The sequence below is a fragment of the Equus caballus genome, chromosome 18, assembly GCF_041296265.1.
Source record: "Equus caballus isolate H_3958 breed thoroughbred chromosome 18, TB-T2T, whole genome shotgun sequence".
Lineage (NCBI taxonomy): Eukaryota > Metazoa > Chordata > Mammalia > Perissodactyla > Equidae > Equus > Equus caballus.
The window spans coordinates 41,974,118-41,994,812 of NC_091701.1; the positions used below are offsets into that span (position 1 = coordinate 41,974,118).

Consider the following 20,695-nt stretch of genomic DNA (forward strand, 5'->3'; position numbering starts at 1 on the left):
CTCTTCAGTGAGGCCTTGTTGGTTGAGTCAAAATCAACACATTAATGACTTAAAAAACAAAAGAAGGCAACATCTGCATTTTGTTTGATGAATCGAGGATGCAGTTTGCAGATTTCATAAGATGAAGGTTTGTTTCCATCAGGCTGACTTCCAGAAACTGTGTTAGTATCCACATCACCTTGAGTCAGGTAATCTTAATTGTCCACATGCCAGTGAAGGCCCCCAGGAGTTGAATCAAATTTAGAGGAGTCATTGGCTCCATATCTTACCCTGCACCTCTCACCTTCCCTTAAGACACCTTGGTAAACATCAAGAAAATATAATACAGGAATATATAGAAATCAATGTAAAGATTAAAAAACTGTGGTGAAGAAACTTTGTCAGTCAATTAATCAATTAAATCAATAGCATAAGAGACAGCCAAAGACTAGAAGAAATGGAATATTCCAACTTTAAAGAGAAAATGGGGCAGTGCTCTTCTTTAGTTGTTTAATTGACACCAGTTGCTATAACAGATAAGCTCTGAAATTCTGGTAAATTAACCCAATAAAAGCTTACTTCCTACTCCTGTCGTTTCATTGAAAGTTTTCCTGGTCAGCAGCCTTCTGTGGAATTATTCAGGGACCGAGGCTCCTTCCATCTCGTATGGTCCTCACAATCACTTAATATTCACTTTGGTCTGGAAGGGGCTTCTGTCACATTCTATGGGGAAGAACTATACATTACCTATGTAAAGGGGCCTGGGAAGTATGGTTCCTGTTTGGGAAGCCGTTTAACAGCAACAACTATACGCTGTAGAAGGGAGCACAAATGAGGGGTGGTCAGCTAAACATCTCTGCTTCCCTTGCCTTCTTTGTCAGTTTTAGGAGCAGATACCCCATGCGTGGGGGTGGTAGGGATGGTAAAACCTTTTGTGACATGTCGATAATGCAGTTTCACAAAGCCCAACTAATGATATGGTTACTGAGATCAGCAAGCGTTACACAACTCAATAAACATTTGTTAAAAAACTAGTATGTGCCAGATTCTACTAGGTGCTAAAGGAGAGAAAGACGAACGGACTTGGTCTGGAGGAAAAGTGAGCAGACAGATATACACATAATTAACATTGATTGAAAGTGAGATAAAAGTGCCAACATTGAAGTATAAATAAAAACCTTAGTGAATGCTAACCAGGAAGATATTAAATCTTGAACATGAGCAGAGAAATCTGATCTCTAGGCGAGACTCAATTTTCCAGGGGAAGAGACCCATGCAAGACCTACTCCTAACTCAGGTAAATGAGGAATTGTTGAAAGAATATGAGGATCAGATGAAATGAAAATACCCCCCAGGCCTCATGGGGAATGGGGCCTAAGACAGATAACTGAGGCAGAAGTAGTCTCTGATACCTCTTATCTCTGCTCTTCTTTGTCCCCCTCTGTTCCTGCTGGTTTTCTCTATTTTCGCTTGGCCCTCCAGTGTTCCCAGCCCTAGCTTGACGAGACCTTTTGGGTCTAGTATGCAGCACTATTTGACCACATCTCTATATTTAGGAAGGAACCTGATTGGTTGCTAACCAGCTGATGGACAAGCTGGCCTTAGGGCAGCCATTGCTGAGGACCATGAGTGTGCAGAAAGGTTGGGATTGCATGGCTCACTGAGTTGCCCCTTGCAGGGATTGTGAGTGGGGCAAGCAAATTAACTGCCTAGTATAGGAGGTAACTTTTAATTCACCGCTGAAAGAGAACTGGATTTCCACTGGTGGTAAAGGCTGGAAGACATTTCTGACTTGGGCAGAGCGTGAGCAAAGGCAAGATAGAAGGTAAGTCCAAGTATATTTGGGGAATAATTAGGTGCCGAGAGTGATTGGAGTATAAGATCTATGGGGCCAGTGGCGTTTACAGTGGATTATGAAGTTGTGAGGTCAGAGCCTGGAAGTTTAGAGTGTAAAGAATATGGAGACCTTGAAAATGTTTTTCAGGAAGGCAATATACAAAAGATAAAAGACACAGTGCTCACACAGGTGATGTTGTGAGTGTTCAGCATGGTTTGTCATCCAGAATCTTAATGGTCACAGAGCCTCTTGGTGTGAAACTGGTCACTCTAACAGGAGGAAGCATGACATAGTAAAACGAAGAGGATCCCAAGCTTTAGAATGAAGCAGATCTGTGTTCAAATCCTGGCTCTGGCATTTCCTAGCTGTATGTCTTGGGCAGGTTGCTTAGTTTCTCTAAGCCTCAGTTTTCTCATCTGTACAATGTGATTTAATATTCAGCCAGTATACACGATATTGCACAATGACTGGAGGGGTATGGACAGGTTAAGTGTCCATTAAGTTAATTTGTCAGTCCCAGTCTGTAATTATTGTGGAGTATTCTGAACGTCACCCCTTTCATAGGTTTGTAGCAGGATCAAATGGCATAATGTTTGTAAAAAGCTTAGCAAAGTGCCTGGCACATGGCAAATAGTCATCACACATTAGTTTTTTTTTCTTCTTTTGTCCATTTCTCCTTGAAAATTTCAAATGTCTAATATGATGATGAGAGCTTGAATCAACAAGGAGTCCTTGAACTGGCTAGCTGTATGATAACCATCTAAGGCACATCAGCAGCCCCCAACCCAGCACAGAGAGGTAAGAAAGCTCCTCACTGTTTTGTCAGAGGGATTAGTCTTCAATAATGACTCTTGCCCGATTGTGGATGTGAATACTGCAGATGCCCAGTTATCACTCCTGGATCCTTTAATGCTTCAATCAGGTACTGATTTCTAGAACTCAGATGTGTTACCTCACTTCAGTGATTCCTTAGTTTTGTAGTTGACAGAGGACAAATTCATAGATAGACTTTAGATAGGTTCATATCATTATGATAACTGGCTGTCAGAAAAAAATGTTATCAGGAACATCTGGTGTTTCAGAAGCTACTGGTATTAATTCCAGTCAAAAAAGAGAAAATGGAATCTGTGATAGGCCCGGGATACAAATAAAGCAAGAATGTGGTCCTCCTACAGCTGTCTAATTTTACAGATTAAAAGAAATCCAATAATTTTGGATTTCCAACCATGAGGATGCTTTGCAGAATATGAAATAGTCCATAGGCTTTTGAGTCTGTGATGTTGTAACCCTCACAGTTTTGGGTGAGAAGTGATCCACTGGGAATTCCTGGGGCCCCTGCTATTGTGGGGATGATGCTTATTAGCATTCCATAGAAAGTATGGTGGAGTTTTTTTTTAACCCAAGAGATTTGAATATTTCCATTGTTAATGGCTTAAGAAGAATGCTGCCCTTGCACAGAGAAGAGAGATTCCACAGCAGTATTTGGCAAGAACAAGATAAAAATTTTGAGATACTGTAAAAATGTAAGGCCCCTTTCTTATCACTTGTGACTTCTACTGCCCTTAGAGCAGAGATGAGGAGTGAGAGAACCAAGTTCAAGGTCAGTGATTTGCAGGCCTGGAGACTCCTTGGTGTGTCGCATGAGGACCCAGGTTCTTCCCTCTCCCTCTTTTTGTTTCACCTACCTTTTTATGAATCTCTGTTTAAGTGAGGGAATTTTTAATGCTGCTTGCCCCAGGCATAGAGGTTTCAGCATTATTTTGTCACTCTCAAGAATTGACTAAACCATCAGACTAGCACATATCAAAAAATGTAGGGCCAGGGCAATGCAAGGCTCTAACGAGGATCCAGATTGGACCAGAACTATCATCTTAATCACTCTGGTTAAAGATTATCATCAGTTCCATAGTGAGGCAGAACTGGAGATTGATTCCAAAATCATTATTTCTTTTTTATAGTTTATTGTACACAAGTGTGTGAAGTAAATGGAATCAAATTCTCATACTGATGTGGTTTAGTCATTTTCAGGAAGTCCTTTCGTCTTCTTCATACAATCCTAAATTAGGATTCAACACCCTTCAGGGATCGTTACTTGTGAGTCCTGAGTCGTTGTACCTACCTGACTACATAATTCAATCTTTTGGTGTCTGGAGTGAGCAAAATCAAGCAAGATGCTTTGACAAATTGATAAATTTGCGGGGCTTATTTCAACATTCATATGAGACTAGTCATTGAAGTGATCAAAAACAATTATTTCTTGTTTCTAATACTTCATCTCACAGTGTTGGGATTGGCATAGTCAAGTTCAAGTGCAAGGAAGCACGGAGGCATTAATTGCCTAATATTCAAGAACAATGTAACCTATAAAGCAGAACTTCACAGAACTTGATGACAAAGCCCTTGCTCTTGAGAAGTGCCACAATTACCACTAAAGGTGCCTCTAAAATTTCTGTTGATCATAAATCTCTTTTAGTTTCTCTGCTAAAAAGGAACCAAACGCTTTAATTATGTTCCTGGAAAGAAGTTCGGAATCTTTTGTCCAATCTCCATCACTGCAATCTTGTCTATAAATCTGGGAGAACATGATCAAATATCTTTGCCCTCATCTCTTTCTCTCTACAGATTCCAGATCGTGTTATGTCACTTCCACTGGAAATTTTCATATTAGAAGACTTCCTGATCCATGTGCTAAAGAGGATGAAACTCTGTGATTGATTGATTTAACTGTGTGGAATCCCACATAGCAAATCTTAAAATAGAAGTGGAAAACCATCCTGGGGAATTCAAGACAGTCAATGCGATTTATCATTCATAAAGGATACCTTTAATGGTAACTTGATGTTTATTCTGGAAAGTAATCATTACTTTTTTTCAGCCACACTACGCACAAAACAGTCGGGAATTCTTTGTGTGGAGGCAGAAGCTTTAGTTCTTGACAATGAATTCTGATTTTTATGTTATTGTAAGGGAGAGTGTATGCAACACATGCTAAACTGATTAGCAAAATATGCCAAAGGCATTGGTTTTTCCATAGAAAAGTGAGCATAAAGTCTTGATATTTGTTTCATTGTTGCGTAACAACAGGAATTTGAATGATCATTCAAATTTGGAAGAATTTGGTGATTATGGTATCCTGTGTTTTGAAACAACTAGCATTTTGAATCATATAATCCCAGGTATCTGTACAAGAAATTGAGTGTTATTTGCAACATACAGATTGCAAAACATTATACTATCTGGTAACAGTTCTGCACTTACTTCCTGAGGCTGGATAGAATGATATTGTAGGATTCCTACAAGGCTTTCGGTGGTCATTAGTGGGGACTGCTGGGAAGGACAGCTCTGCCCTTTCTGGAGCAGCATTGTTTAACAGATAGTGGAGGACCAGTGGCTACAACTATAAGTAGTAGAAGAAGCAGCCACCGTGGGAACCACCGTGAAATTAAGAGACATACCCTTTCCCTGTTCTGAGGCATTACGTAAGCTCCTTGGATTCTGTAACGCTCAAAGGAGAGGCTGCTAAAATATGACACCCTACCCTGATGAGGGGAACTTGGTGGTAGAATTCATTAAATTTCAGATCAACAAATTATCAGGATGCTTCTTGTTTCCAAGTGTTTCTGAGCAAATTCATACTCTCTATACAAGTTAAAATTTCTTTATGGAGAAGTTACACAATCCTTCTTTTTAGGGACAATAATATCACTGGGCATTCTTTTCCTTTTAGTTGTAAGATTTGTTTTAGGGAATTCTTTATAAAAAATTCATTATTTTGTATATGTCTGTTTTTGTAATTCACAAACACACTTCCATTAATTCTTATTGTAGTTTTCCAACTTTGTTAGCCCTCTCTTTGAACTTCTCTTTTAAAGCTAGCTTTGAACAACCCAAATTTTTGTCTTAATCTTTGTCTATTGTTCAGTAACAGGAGTCATTAATTCACTAATAATGTTGGAGAGGTGCTAAAGTTTTTCGAAAACTGCAGATTGACCTAATTAATGTCTTTTCTGAATTGTGCTAATTCCCCCATTAACCACTCTGGGGCCTCTCAAAACTCCCCAGTCTCTGCTGATGTCTTTTCAGAAGTGTTATGTGCTTAGAACAAGTTGTGATTGCCTTGATTATGTGCAAAATAGCAATGTTTTTAAAATGTTTGCATAAGCTTTTTCCTTCTTGTCATTTATTTCTTGGATTAATCATTTATAACTCTCACTTATTGCTTCGCCAACTTTTAATTGCCCCCATTCTGCTTTCCTGTACCCACCAAGTTCTCCCTGCCAACACCACCCAGAAGCTAATATTTCTTGGTGATTGACAGTGAAGAGGACTAAGCACAGACCTAGATCAGAACTATTCTCTTAACCACACTGATTAAAGATAATCATTTCACAGTGAGGAGAGAGTAGAGATTGGTGCCAGAATCACTGTATAGCCTTCACTGTCTGTTATTTAGAACCATGTATAGTGAACTGTACATAACATTCAATTGTTCTGTCATCTTCATGCTATAAATTCATAGAGTTCTGGTTACATGTGGATTCTTTAGGTCAGGTGACCTGACCGTGAGATTAATATTTGAGTGCGGAGAACGTAAGCATGAAGTAAGCAGCTGTTCTGGCAGAATGACGGCTTAAAGCTTATTTCTGGCTGAGTGGCTTCCATGCTTCACAAATACGTAGATAACACAACCCCCCATTTCTTATTTTGTTTTATAGTGTTGTGCTTAGTCACAAAATGGGGCTTAATTTTCAAATGCAGGACGTTTTCTCCTGCATGGGAGAGTCAATTCTGCATGAACAGCTAAGGACTAAAATGAAAAAGCAAAAGGAAACTTATAAAGCTAGTCCAACAAAAATTCAGAAGTCCACTTGGTGATTTATTTGGCAAGTAATCTAAATTTGGGGATGGTTATTAGCTCCTCATTCTATTTCCCACCCCCTGCCTCTTTGGTTTTCAGAGCACTCTAGTAAACTACATATTTCTGATGCTTTGACATCTGGCCTTGCTGACCCTGGAGAGACTGCCTTTCCCAGGGCTAGCCACTTCCCAGATATAGTAAATGACTGGCCTGTGAGCGTAACTTTCATATGCAAACCAACCAATTCAGAGCCCATTTGCCCAACTACCGTCTCTGGGACAATATTCCCCTCCCTAATCAATCCAAGCCCAGGTATCCTCAGCCCACAGCCTGCTGAAATTATTCGAATTAGCCAATCCTGAGCCTGCTTACCCTGCCTCACCTGTCCTTCTTGAGGAAACTATAATAAAGGCTCTTGCCCACATTTTCTCTTTGTTTCTTCTGCCTCCTGATCTACCCTGGTACTTACCCCACGTGACCCCCTGTGGTGTGATGTGCCCCTTCCTCTTGGGACTTGTGAATATAACAACTGTCTTTTCTTTTTCTTTTTTTTTTCGAGGAAGATTAGCCCTGAGCTAACATCTGCCAATCTTCCTCCTTTTTCTGAGGAAGACTGGCCCTGAGCTAACATCCGTGACCATCTTCCTCCATTTCATATGTGGGACGCCTACCGCAGCATGGTTTGTCACGCAGTGCCAAGTCTGCGCCTGGGATCCGAACCGGTGAACCCCAGGCTGCCAAAGCGGAATGTGCACACTTAACCGCTGCGCCACCGGGCTGGCCCCAACAACTGTCTTTTCAATGAGAGTCATCCCCTGATCTGTTGGCCTCATCCTATCTGACTAACAATAAAACCTACATTTTACAACAGACGCTTATTACCTTCAAACACAATATACGTCTTCTAATCATGTTAATTGTCCCTGTCCAAGTCCTTCCCTTTCTGCCCTCCATCTGCTAGTATAAATGGGAAGACAGATATTTTGTCTCTTGTTTAGTGATGAATTCTAAGGTGTAGAATGGTGCCTGGCATATAGTATGTGCTCAGTAAATATCTGTTGAGTTCAATTATTTACTTGATTTATTTTATCTTTTTTCCAGAGTTGCTCTGCAGACACTGGCAGAGTTGTAGCTATAGCCGGGATCGGAGTGAAGAAGAAATTTCTGTCTTGTGTTCTTGACACACATGGCAGAAGCAAATGAAAAGGCCCAAAGGGTGTCTTCCTTTCACTTTCAGTTCACAATACAGTAGCTGCCCTTGCCTATGAGTTCCGTCCAATATAAGCTTAAACTCCGGCCCCGGCAATGGGCTAGCTGAGGGATCCTGAAAGAGATACATCACTTCTCTGTCTCTTGGTTTGTTCATTTCTAAACTGAGGGATTGACTAGATCAGCAAACATTTACTGCGCTAAACAATTTTCACAAATTTTCCTATTTAGTAATGCAAAGCTGATAAGTATTATTATGTTCATTTTAAAGATGAAGAAACTGAGGCTCAGAGAAATTACAAAAAATGTACAAACTCATACAGTTTGTAAATGAGAAATCAAGATTTCAACCCGTTGGAGTTCAAATAAATGATCACAAAATGATTCCATGTGTGAAACCATCACTCTTGTCAAAAAATAGGAAAATCACAGAAGCACCCTCTCTTGAATCCCCTCTCAATCACTGTCCCTTCCATTGTCCCCAAAGGTAACCACACCTCAAATTCTAAAATCACAGGTTAGTTTTGCCTACTTTTGAAATTCATATAAATGGATTCCCAGTTATATTCTTTATGTCTGGCTCCTTTACCCAACGTAACATTTCTGAAATTCACTGGTTTTGTTGCATGTAAGCGTAGTTTGTCATTTGCTATGGCATGGTGCGAATACACCATCATGTTTATTCATTCCACTATTGATGAACATTTGGGTTGTTTCTAGTTCGAGGCTGTTATGACTAATGCTACTATTAACATTCTTTTGTAAATGATTTTGCTGTACATGTGTGTGCAATTCATCTGAGTACAGACCTATGAGTGAAATTGCTGGGTCCAAAGATATTTTCAGCTTTTCTACCAGCAGCTTTTCTACCAGCAATGTATGAAAGCTCCAGTTGCCTCACATCTTTACTACATTTGGTCTTGTCAGTCTTTTTCCATGTTTGTCTCATAGTGGATAGCGGTATTTACTTAGATCTGAATTTGCATTTCCATGATGACTAATGAGATTATGTACTTTTTCTTATATTTATCAGCCATTGGATATCTTCTTTTTGAAGTGGGTCAATTCTCTTACTCGTTTTTCCGTTGAGTTGTCTGTGTTTTTCCTATTGACTTGTAGAAATCTTTGTAAACTCTGGATATATTTAGTTTTATGCATTGTAGATATCTTTTCCCACTGCAATAATGTTGCTCTGTCACTTGGTTGGTGACATCAATGCTGGCACTAAGTTCAGTGCTCCAGTGATGGGCAGACACGTCGACTCAGTCTTTACCACTTTACCTTCTTTGGTGTATCATTACTAGGCTTGTTAAACTTCCCAGAGTAGTTCTGGGTTGATTTCCTCATGGTTCCTTTTTGTTTGGTAAAGTTCCCTCTACACATAGATGGACTTTACAGAGACCAAAAACCACTTCTTGGGATTCAAATTTCGGTAAGAGGAGTGAGGGAAAACTGGATTCAGTGACCTTGAAATAAAAAGTCCTTAGCTACAAATACCAGTCTATCCCTGACCCTCATTCCACTCAAGCCTCATCTTGGCCCTGACTCTCACTCTCTCTCTATTTCCCCCAATCCTCACCTATGGTAGGTGGTGATACCCTTTACCTAAGGGTAAATTGAGGGTAAGAATTATGGTATCAGAGATGAGGGGAGTGTCAGGGATAAGCGTGAGGGTTTTAACATATATTACTTGAAAGTTTTAAAAAGTGAAAGAGTAATTATTTTCAGGTGTAATGTCAAATGTTTTGTTACTAAGTTTCAAAATGGTGATAGCAAGAACTCTGCAGGGTAGACCAGCACAGACATCATACGGAGATAGAAGGTGGCACAGTATAACACTGTGCTACTACCTCTAGAGCCTCTGTGACATCACTCCATAGTGACATCACTTCACAGGCCTTTATTGAATGTCCCCCGCCTGCACTTACATCCTTTGAAGTCCTGATCTATTCATATGGGTAAGTGTTCCTTATTTCATGGCGGTACAGATTGATACTTGATGTACTAGAATCTGTGTTACTTAAGGCAAAATCTCTCCCTGCCCATGCTCTGTAGAGGCAGCTGACATGATGAATGGGGAAAACATCTATCTTGGTCAGTCAAGGATAGAGCCTGGGAATGTTCCTAAGTAATGTCTACAATCCATTATCTCCATGTGGAAGCTGGTCAAGAACCCAAAATCATAGGAGGTTTTAAAGCTCAAATTACCCTAGATTGTCTGTTCAGGGGTTTTAAACCTGGGATTCTTGAATAGGTTTCTGTTGATTTATTCTTGATATTGTATGTAACATGTCTTCTGTACATGTGTGCACATCTGCACATTTGAGGAGAGGGTCCATAGCTTTCATAAACACTCATGGGGGTCAATGATTCCCCAACAGTTCCATCGACCTGGTCTAGTCCAACACCTTCCTTTGGGAAGATAAGGAAACTGACTTACATAAGGTCCCACATCTAGTGACTGGAGAAACCAGAATCAGACATCACTGTTCCTGACTCTGGACAGCCACATCAGCCAGAACTAAACATTACAAGGTTAAATGTGGGCAATTGAATAGGGAGATATCTCATGGTCTCTTTTAATGGGATTAGACATTTTTTTCTATCAAAACTCACTTTCAGTAATAATAGGATTCAGTGGAAATACAGGATTCAATATATAAAACATTGCTTTATTGCCAAGGCATCCACTTATTTCGTAACTTGGGGGAAGCCTATAATCAGAGTTAGCGGTAGTTCTGATTAATAAGTTCTCTTTGCTCTCACACTGTGCTAGGGTTCCTTCAAGTGCTGGGCCATGTTTTATTAACATGGAAAGGCTGTTGCAGCTCACCTCTTGTCACTTGAATCAGTTGCCTGCTGTCCTGGCACTCAGTTTTGTGTGGCAGAACCTTACTGAATATGCATGATAATGGGCCTTTTAAATCCTAAACAATAAACATTCGTTTTACCACTCCACCCAGCACAGAAATGCTCTCTAACCTCAAATCAGCCACAAATAAGACTTGGAAATCAATTCATTGTGCATCGGCTTCCTGCCTGGTTCATGCTTTGCGGCAAATAGTTCTAGTGAAATATCTGCAGAACATGTGTGTTTTTAATATACATAAGTTGAGGTATTGCATGTAACGGGGTCTTCAACTCTTTTGCGACCTTTCTGTTTTTATCCATAGAACAAATTCTATTGGGCAAAGCTGATTTTTATGCAGTGGTAACTAGGATTAGAAAGCCCTGAGATGGGTTTCAGGGGAGAAAAAACCTTCTGGTGATTTCCCCAAAGTTTAGGGAGAATTTTCAGCATCCCAAAGTCCTCTGGTTGTTTGAAAAATTAGGTTTTATGGAAAACCAATTTATTACATTTGTGCTTGTCAGATTCATTAGAATATTCTCATGCATAAGGTATCAGTTGTTGGAGAAGCCACTAGGAGTGTGTTTGGCCCTGAAGAGGACTATCTTGTCAGGTTGAGACAGAAGATCAAATGGTTATGTCTCAAATTCCCTTCTGCTGGTGTTTGAAGTTTAAGCCAGACTTTCTTCCTCATATCTCCTAGGCCAGGTTTCCATTATTTCATCACACTCTGGCACTCCTGGGAGCTTCCAACTTCTTAAAATTCATGAGAACTCAAGGCCAGGAGGGGCAAGTCTCAAATGTTTTCAGTTAGAGGACCACTCGGGGAGGCAAAGAGCTCTGTCCCGACTATTGCTATTGTAATCACTCCCCTTCTCCCTCCACAGCCCCAACAGTGCTGCAATTAATGGCAAAACTGATGCTGCTTCTGGGAATTTCAAGGAGCCGATGTGTGTTTTTCATTAGCATAAGAAAATTAGTAACTTATGCCAGAAACTGAAGCATTGGCTCTGTTAAACTATAATATAAACCTTAATATGCAGGAGACCAACCCGAAACAACATGGGTGACCTCTTGGACCACACTAAGATGGATGTCTGAGAGCAAGGATGTGTGGGGCAGCCACAGAAGATCAGCTAACCCTTTAATGATATTCATCCATTCTCTCCCCTTCTCTCTCTGCTCACATTTGTTTTCAGGCAAGGCTTTCCCTACTTTTAACCATACATTCTAATTAAAAATGGGGACTTCTACAAATTTACTGTACGCCTTTTGCTTTGTTTCCAGAGCGCCTCTTGAAAAAAAGAGAGACAGGGAGGGCAGGTACCAAGGCTATGTAGTGTAAGGTACCAGTTCTATTTTAAAATCACTGCAGTGTATTTGAGATAGAGGCCTGATATGATGATCTCCTGTATTGCAGTTACCATTAAACATAACGAGTAGGATCAATCTGCAAGCTTATCACTATTCTATGTTGTAAAATTGCCCAAGAGTAAAATGCAAATAGAAACAAGGAGTTTTAATGAGCCAATGTAATAAAAGATTCAGGCAACAGGAAGCTGGTGGCTGTGCTTTGGCTTCTTCCCAATGGGTGGCTTGAACCGGACTCCTTTGGAGCAAGTTGAGTGGGGTCAAGTCAGTTTCCAAATATAAATATCGAAGATTAGCTCTAGACAATATTATTCTTTTAGAAATTTTTTTAAATATTTTTGTTAACATGAGAAGTAATATTGAACTAACCTGCAAGATACAAAGAGAAGTAAAGTCAATTTCCTTACTTTTTCCTTTGTGAGTTAGTGTACATGTTTTGGGCATTTTACTTGACTATAACTGATAATGCTGGATTAAGAAAAAGGTCTTTTGGGACCATTAGAACCAGAATTCTCTTCTCTACCATCCTCACAATCAAGCTCTAATTGAGGTTTATGCTAAGTCATCATCATAAACTAAAGTTATTTTTTTGTTGTGGTGAGAACATTTAAGACCTATCTTAGAAAATTTCAAGTATGCAGTTAGTGTTGCTAACTATAGTCACCAGGCTGTACTTTAGCTCTCCAGAACTTATGCATTGTACATAACTGAAACTTTGAACCCTTTGACTAACTCCTCCCCATTCCCCATCCCCTGCAACCACCTCACCCCTGGCAACTACCACTCTGCTCTCTGCTTCTACAAAACTAAAGTTCTAATATAATATAAGTAATCTCCTAATGGTCAGACTGAAATGTATTTCAGCTGTCTCTTTGTAGAACAGCAAAAACCCTTTAGTTTTCTTCTGCTTGAATATCCATACTTCTTCCTGTATATAAATATTCTAAAAGTGGCAAAGATGGATCCCCATAAATGGAGCATTCAGGTTCATTCTAGCATATGATAAGTCTCCTTTTCTAATTCTTTACACAAGAACTGGTTGTGATTTTAGACTTGGAAAAATGGAAGGAGGAGGCCATGTAAGTCCGTTCACCTTAAGCTCTATCCCCAAGGGACTATGTTACTGGTGAAGGTTCTGTGAAGGGTAAGGATGGACATTCATTCGCGGAATGTCCTTTGCATGGCTCAGGGCCATTCTGGGTATTAAGTGTTTGTAAGGGCTTTGGAGTGCAGCATTCAACATCCCCAGTAGTGCGAGAGACACGCTATGGCTTTTTTGGGTGGGCTTGTCAAAGAATGCTCACATATTAGGCCTTTGGATTCCAGTGGGAAGCTCTCAGGGAAGCCAGGACATAAGCTGTCTTGCTTCATGGTGACAATTTAGCTTTTGGAAAAGAAGGGTGCTTTCTAGTATTATTCATGATTTTTTAACCTGGGTCCACATCTTGGAGCTTTGGGATTTTAACTATATCCTCTTTTTTGTTTAAACATTTTCTAGACAGAAACATTTGATTCAGTGAAGATACAGTCATCTTTGTGATTGTAGAGTCTCTGTCCAGTAAGAGTCTCAGTCTTGGTAAGAGTAGAGCCCAAAATGTGAAGGCAGCAAATAAAGTCACCGTTTTAGGAGGTACGGCTCATCTCACTACCACACTTGGGGAACAAATATATTGTTGAGGAGGATTTTCTTCTTGTTTTGAAGCCAAGAATATAATTATCACTTGATAATTTATGGGGTGCCAACTCTTTAATGGCATCTAGCAACCACTAAATTGCTTTAAGGAACAGAAACATTGTCACCTGCAATTCAGTAGAAGGTCACAGGCCATTGTCAAAACCAGCATGTTTGGGCTCCCTGCAGTGATTTGATAGCATTGTGTTCTGTCTATCAAGAGTCCAGACTTTGAACTTTTTCTAGAATCCCCACTTCCTGGGAACATGGTGCTGAAGATCTAATATGAATTGGAAAGTTTGAATGAAACCAAAGAGTGGCTTTTGTTTCACAGAGATGCCCTTTAAAGCTCCGGAGGACCCAAACCAACTGGCTTTCCATACATGTTCATCTGACCTCACTGCTCTCACAATTCTGATGAACAATCTCCTGTTTATAACTCTTGATTAAAAAAATTCCTTTTGTACTACGATCTTTCAACTTTATCAATATGCCAGAAACTTCAAAAATGTTAAATACACATTTCACCTGCTGAAAAAGTACATATTTTGGGGGAGGTGAAAGCATATCTAATACGTATGAAAGAAGAAGAAAAATCCTTGTAATACTAAAACCATCAAGTATCTGCCCAAAAACTCCTTGAAATTTAGATTGGAATGTACTTTCACAGGGCTAAGGTGGAGAGGTAAAGAAAGTTTGACGCACCCATGAGCGGCAGCTGTCACTCTTTTAGCTTCTTTCACCTTCTCTTTTGAGTCAGATTTCCCTGATGACCCTGTTCTCTAAGAACCTCTCAATTGTTCCCTCAAAATGCACTACTGAAAGTTGTAAGGTACACAGCACACGGATAAAGAGTCACACGTTTCCTAAAATGTTGACAGGCCTCTGCAATATTCATCATTAGAGATAGTTACTGCTGAAGTTAAAGTACAATACTGAGATTGATAAAGATGGAAAGAGATGGGGGAAAAGAGACTGAGCTAGCTCATGTAACAGCTGCAACCATTCCCAAATGTTTTTCTGCATAATCATGCAAGAAATTCATCATGCATTTCCTATTAAATATTCATGTAACTTGCTCCATAGGATGGCTGTGGTATTTATTAATTCCCTGGTGTTGGTATGTTTTGGTACATCTACTGCCAGCAATAAATGTGTCATGCCTCCCAAATTCAATTCTTGGCAGAAAATATTAGAATATAATACTTGCTTACAGGATATTGAAAACTTTAATTGTGCCTAAGTGATTTTCAAGACTACCTTGAAATTAGCAACTGATTCCCTTTGCTTTTAGATGAAAGGAAGGGTCAATGGCATGGGGAATGGATGTTACATAGAAGCATTTCACTTTAAGTACCCCATCTTTGTGAGAGGTGATCCCTTTCTTACCACATATCACATATTAGTAATTACCGTAAAAAGTAGTTCAGTCTAATAATTATCAGCAAGTGAAGTCATCTGCTCTTCTACACAATTGAAAGTTTCTTATCCTAAGATTTTATTAACTGAAAGGATGGAATAGGAAAAGCTGATTATCAAAAATTGTCCCCAAAATTAGTCAGCGTAGAACATTACAAATCTCTAAGCTTAGGTTGACCAACATAAATAGATAAAAATCAAAATGAGGTTTGTAGCTTGCGCTTCAGAAGACTTTAACATGGACAGACACAAGGTAAGGCGGAATTATTTTAGCAATGTGTTTAAACAATGCCTATTTTGGGAATTACACTAAACAGGAAACTACGGGAAATAAAACGGAGGTAGAGGACATAGGCCCTGTCTTCTAGATGTTTACAGTCTAGTTTGGGGAGAAAGACATTCATCCAATTAACAGCTAGACAAACAGATATTTGATCATGCAGAACTAACTGACTGTATTCGTAATGTGTATCAGGTTTCCTTTTCCAAAACACTTTAAATACTTTGTGTCATGACAACTCCATGAAGGAAGAAGAGCAGATGATGTCCTCGTTTATTAAGCGGGGAGAGGCGAATGGCTGGTCTGTCTTCACTCAGCAGCATTGTGCAGTCATGGTCTGCAACCAGTTATTCCGATTCTTGGATACGTTGAGGTAAAACATTGCCCAGGAAATCCCCGGAAGGATGTATCTTCCAGCAGCTCCTCTGTTGTTGCACAGCAAGGGCTCCTCAGAACCCATTGTAAAAACAATATGGATTTTGCTCTGGTTATGATGAGGTAGTGTGCAGCAGACTGCTTTCTAGCCAGAAAAAACTGGGCTAGCTAGATAAAATGAAAATTAGTTTGAAGGCACAGGAGAACTGTTGACACAACCAGGATTGGGGAGGGAGGGAATGTTCCAAAAGGGGGGAAGTCTCAGAGATCCAGCCAGTACAGGCACATCTCAATTTGTTGTGCTTCACTTTATTGTGCTTTGCAGGTACTTTTTTTTTTTTTTTAATAAATTGAAGGTTTATGGCAACCCTGCATTGAGCAAGTCTATCGGTGCCGTTTTTTCAGCAGCGTTTGCTCACTTCATGTCTCTGTGTTACATTTTGGTAATTCTCACAATATTTCAAACTTTTTCATTATTATTGTATTTTTTTGTGGTGATCTGTGATCAGTGACCTTTGATGTTACTATTGTAATTGTTTTGGGGTGCCATGAACCGTGCCTGTCTAAGATGGTGAACTTAATGGATAAATGTATGTGTTCTGACTGCTCCACCATCTCTCTCCCTCTCCTTGGGCCTCCCTATCCCCTGAGACACAACAGTATTAAAATTAGGCCAATTAATAATCCTTCAATGGCCTCTACGAGGTCAAGCGAAAGGAAGAGTTGCATGACTCTCACATTAAGTCAAAAGCTAGAAATGATTAAGCTTAGTGAGGAAGACATGTTGAAAGCTGAGAAAGCCCCAAAACTAGGCTTCTTGTGCCCAACAGTCAGCCAAGGTGTGAATGCAAAGCAAATGTTTTTAAAGGAAATTAAAAGTGCTACTCTAGTGAACACATGAATGATAAGACAGCAAAACAGCCTTATTGCTGATAGGGAGAAAGTTTTAGTGGCCTGGATAAGAGATCAAACCAGCCACGACATTCCAGTTAGCCGAAGCCTAATCCAGAGCAAGGCCCTAACTCTCTCCAATTCTATGAAGAATGAGAAAGGTGAGGAAGCTACAGAAGAAAAGTTTAAATCTAGCAGAGATTGGTTCATGAAATTTAAGGAAAGAAGCTATCTCCATAACATAAAAGTGCAAGGTGAAGCAGGAAGTGCTGATGCAGAAGCTGCAGCAAGTTACCCAGAAGATCTAGCTAAGATAATTCATGAAGGTGGCTACTCTAAACAACAGACTTTCAGTATAGATGAAACGGGCTTGTATTGGAAGAAGATGCCATCTAGGATTTTTATAGCTAGAAAGGAGCAGTCAATGACCTGCTTCAAAGCTACAAAGGAGAAGCTGACTTTCTTGTTAGGGGCTAATGCAGCTGGTGACTTTAAGTTGAAGCCCATGCTCATTTATCATTCCAAAAATCCTAGGGCCCTAAAGAATTATGCTAAATCTACTCTGCCTGTGCTCTATAAATGGGACAACAAAACCAGGATAATACTACTATCTATTTACAACAATGGTTTAATGAATATTTTAATCCAAATTTTGAGAGGTACTGCTCAGAAAAAAAGAATCCTTTCAATATATTACTGCTCATTCACAGTGCACCTGGTCACCCAAGAGCTCTGATGGAGACGAACAACAAGACTAATGTTGTTTTCATGCCTGCTAACACAACATCCATTCTGTGGCCCATGGATCAAGGAGTAATTTTGCCTTTCAAGTCTCATTGTTTAAGAAATATATTTTCTAAGGCTGTAGCTGCCATACATAGTGATTCCTCTAATGAATCTGGGCAAAGTAAATTGAAAATCTTCCGGAAAGGATTCACTATTCTAGATGCCATTAAGAACATTCATGATTCATGGGAAGAGGTCAAAATAGCAACATTAACAGGAGCTTGGAAGAAGTTGATTCCAAACCCTCATGTTTGAGGGGTTTAAGCCTTCAGTGCAGGAAATAATTGCAGATGTGGTGGAAATAGTAAGAGAACTAGAATTAGAAGTGAAGCCTGAAGTTGTGACTGAATTTCGCTGCAATCTCATGATAAAACTTGATTGGATGAGGAATTGCTTCTTAAGGATGAGCAAAGAAAGTGGTTTCTTTTTTTTTATTTTTAAAATTTTTTTATTGAGGTTATGATAGTTTACAACTTTGTGAAATTTCAGTTGTACATTATTATGTGTCAGTTATATTGTAGGTGTACTAGTTCACCCTTTGTGCCCAACCCCACCCCCCCTTTTGCCTGGTAACCAGTAATCAGTTCTCTTTGTTCGTGTGTTTAACTTCCACATATGACTGGAGTCATACAGAGATTGTCTTTCTCTATCTGGCTTATTTGACTTAATATAATACCCTCAAGGTCCATCCATGTTGTTGCGAATGGGACAATTTTATCCTTTTTTATGGCTGAGTAGTATTCCATTGTATATATGTAGCATATCTTCTTTATCCAATCATCAGTTGATGGGCACTTAGGTTGCTTTCACATCTTGGCTATTGTGAATAATGCTGCAATGAACATAGGGGTGCATGGGCCTCTTTGATTTGTTGATTTCAAGTTCTTTGGATAGATAACCAGTAGTGGGATGGCTGGGTCATATGGTGTTTCTATTTTTAATTTTTTGAGAAATCTCCATATTTTCCATAGAGACTGCACCAGTTTGCATTCCCATCAGCAGTGTATGAAGGTTCCGTTTTCTCCACAACCTCTCCAACAATTGTTATTTTTTGTTTTGGTCATTTTAGCCATTCTAATGGGTGTAAGGTGATGTCTTAGTGTAGTTTTGATTTGCATTTCCCTGATGATCAGTGATGTTGAACATCTTTTCATATGCCTATTTGCCATCTGTATATCTTTGGAGAAATGTCTGTTCATATCCCCTGCCCTTTGAAAGTGGTTTCTTAACATGGAATCTACTTTTGGTGAAGATGCTATGAAGATTGTTGAAATGATAGCATTTCAGCAACAAGGTTTGAGAGGATTGACTTCAATTTTCAAGTTCTACTGTGAGTAAAATGCTATCAAACAGCATCGTGTGCTACAGAGAAATTGTCTGTGAAAGGAAGAAACAATTGAGGTGGCAAACTTTACTGTTGTCTTATTTTAAGAAATTGCCACAGCCAACCCAAACTTCAGGAATCACCACCCTGATCGGTCAGCAGCCATCAACATCAGAGCAAGACCCTCTACCAGCAAAAAGATTATGACTTGCTGAAGGCTCAGATGATGGTCAGCATTTTTTATCAATAAAGTATTTTTTAATTAAAGTATGTACATTGTTTTTTTTTTTCTTTGAGGAAGACTAGCCCTGAGCTAACATCTGCTGCCAATCCTCCTCTTTTTGCTGAGGAAGACTGGCCCTGAGCTAACATCCATGCCCATCTTCCTCTACTTTATAGATGGGATGCCTACCACAGCATGGCTTGCCAAGCGGTGCCACGTCCACACCTGGTCTCCAAACCAGCGAACCCCGGGCCGCTGAAGCAGAACCTGTGAACTTAACCACTGTGCCACCCAGCCGGCCCCTGTAGATTGTCTTTTAGACATATGGCTATTGCATGCTTATTAGGCTATAGTGTAAACATCTCTTTTATATGCACTGGGAAACCAAAAAGTTTGTGTGACTTGTCTTATTGTGATATTTGCTTTATTGTGGGGTCTAGGACCAAACCAGCAATATTTCAGAGGTATGCCTGTAATCTGCACCTCATTTGCTGATTCTGAGCATGGGGAATGAAGCTGAGAATCTGGAATTTGTCTTCCATAGGGAGGGCTGCTGCTGGGGAACAGAAAAACAAGCAGAGATTTTTTTCAAGAGAGAGCATGGAGTGGCTAAGAAAAGAATGGGGTATTAAACTGAGATTGACATAAGGCCAGATTTCTCCTTACTACATTTGCTAAAAATATAAAGCTATGGCTTGGAGGCTAAGCAGCTAAGCAGAAACCCTGCAAAAAGCAGAAAAAAGTTCTCAGCAGTCTTTACATGCTGAGACGTAAGGATTAGAGTTCAGGACTCATCCAGAAGAGAACTATAGGAACTGAAGTAAACCAGAGATCAACTGAGCCATACGAAAACTGCAACCAGCCTGGGTCAGTCCACTGCCTGATTGGATTAGGTTGATCAGTCTTCATCCTATCTGCCTAGCAGAGAAAAGCCAAACTCTCTCTGGATGAAGTTAACACTTTGCAAAGCCTCTAATACCATTTATATTTATTCTCCATTAAAACATCACTAGGTATGCCAAGAGACAGAATCATATGACCAAAAATAAGGGAAAAAATAGATAACAAAAATAGACCTATAGGTGATACAGATATTGGTGTTAGCACACAAGACCTTAACAATGATTAGGATGCTAAAGAAAAAGGGAAAAGATAGAGAAAATGGAAAACAAGATGAAAGACTTTATCAAAGAGTTAGAATCTATTTAAATGTAGATATGGAAATTCCAGAACTGAAAAGCAATTCAATAGATCAGTTTCATAGCAGAATAGATTCAGCAGAAAGCACAATTAATGCACTGGAAGATATGTCAATAGAAAAATATCTAAATTGCAATGCAGAGAAATAAGAAAGGAAAATACAGAAAAGAGCATTAGAGACCCATGCAAAACAGTAAAAAATCTTTAATATATGCTAATTGAATACATAAAGAAAGGTGGGAGCACAAGCAATATTTGAAGATATATTGGTCAAAAATTTTCCTAAACTGAGGAACCTACAGATTTAAGTGCCTAAAACCAAAACAGGATAAGTAAATGAAAAAGAAACCAGGGTACATCACAGTAAAAAATGCTGAAAACCAAAGATAAGAAAAAATTTAAAACACCAAAAATAGGTTATTT

The 20,695-nt window shown here is 39.5% G+C and overlaps 2 long non-coding RNA genes across 4 annotated transcripts in view; both read left to right on the forward strand.

Moving 5' to 3' along the window:
* The first annotated feature begins 1,161 nt into the window (after window positions 1-1,161).
* Window positions 1,162-8,267, forward strand: LOC138918716 (uncharacterized). Its single transcript, XR_011428417.1, has 3 exons — window positions 1,162-2,614; window positions 4,439-4,646; window positions 7,776-8,267. It is a non-coding gene; the product is annotated as an uncharacterized lncRNA (long non-coding RNA).
* A 1,494-nt stretch (window positions 8,268-9,761) lies between these two features.
* Window positions 9,762-20,695, forward strand: part of LOC106781918 (uncharacterized) — a 135,986-nt gene continuing 125,052 nt past the window's right edge. For all 3 annotated transcript variants that reach the window (XR_011428499.1, XR_011428500.1, XR_002801572.2), the window contains exon 1: window positions 9,762-9,841. This is a non-coding gene — a long non-coding RNA (uncharacterized lncRNA). The remainder of the gene's footprint in view (window positions 9,842-20,695) is intronic.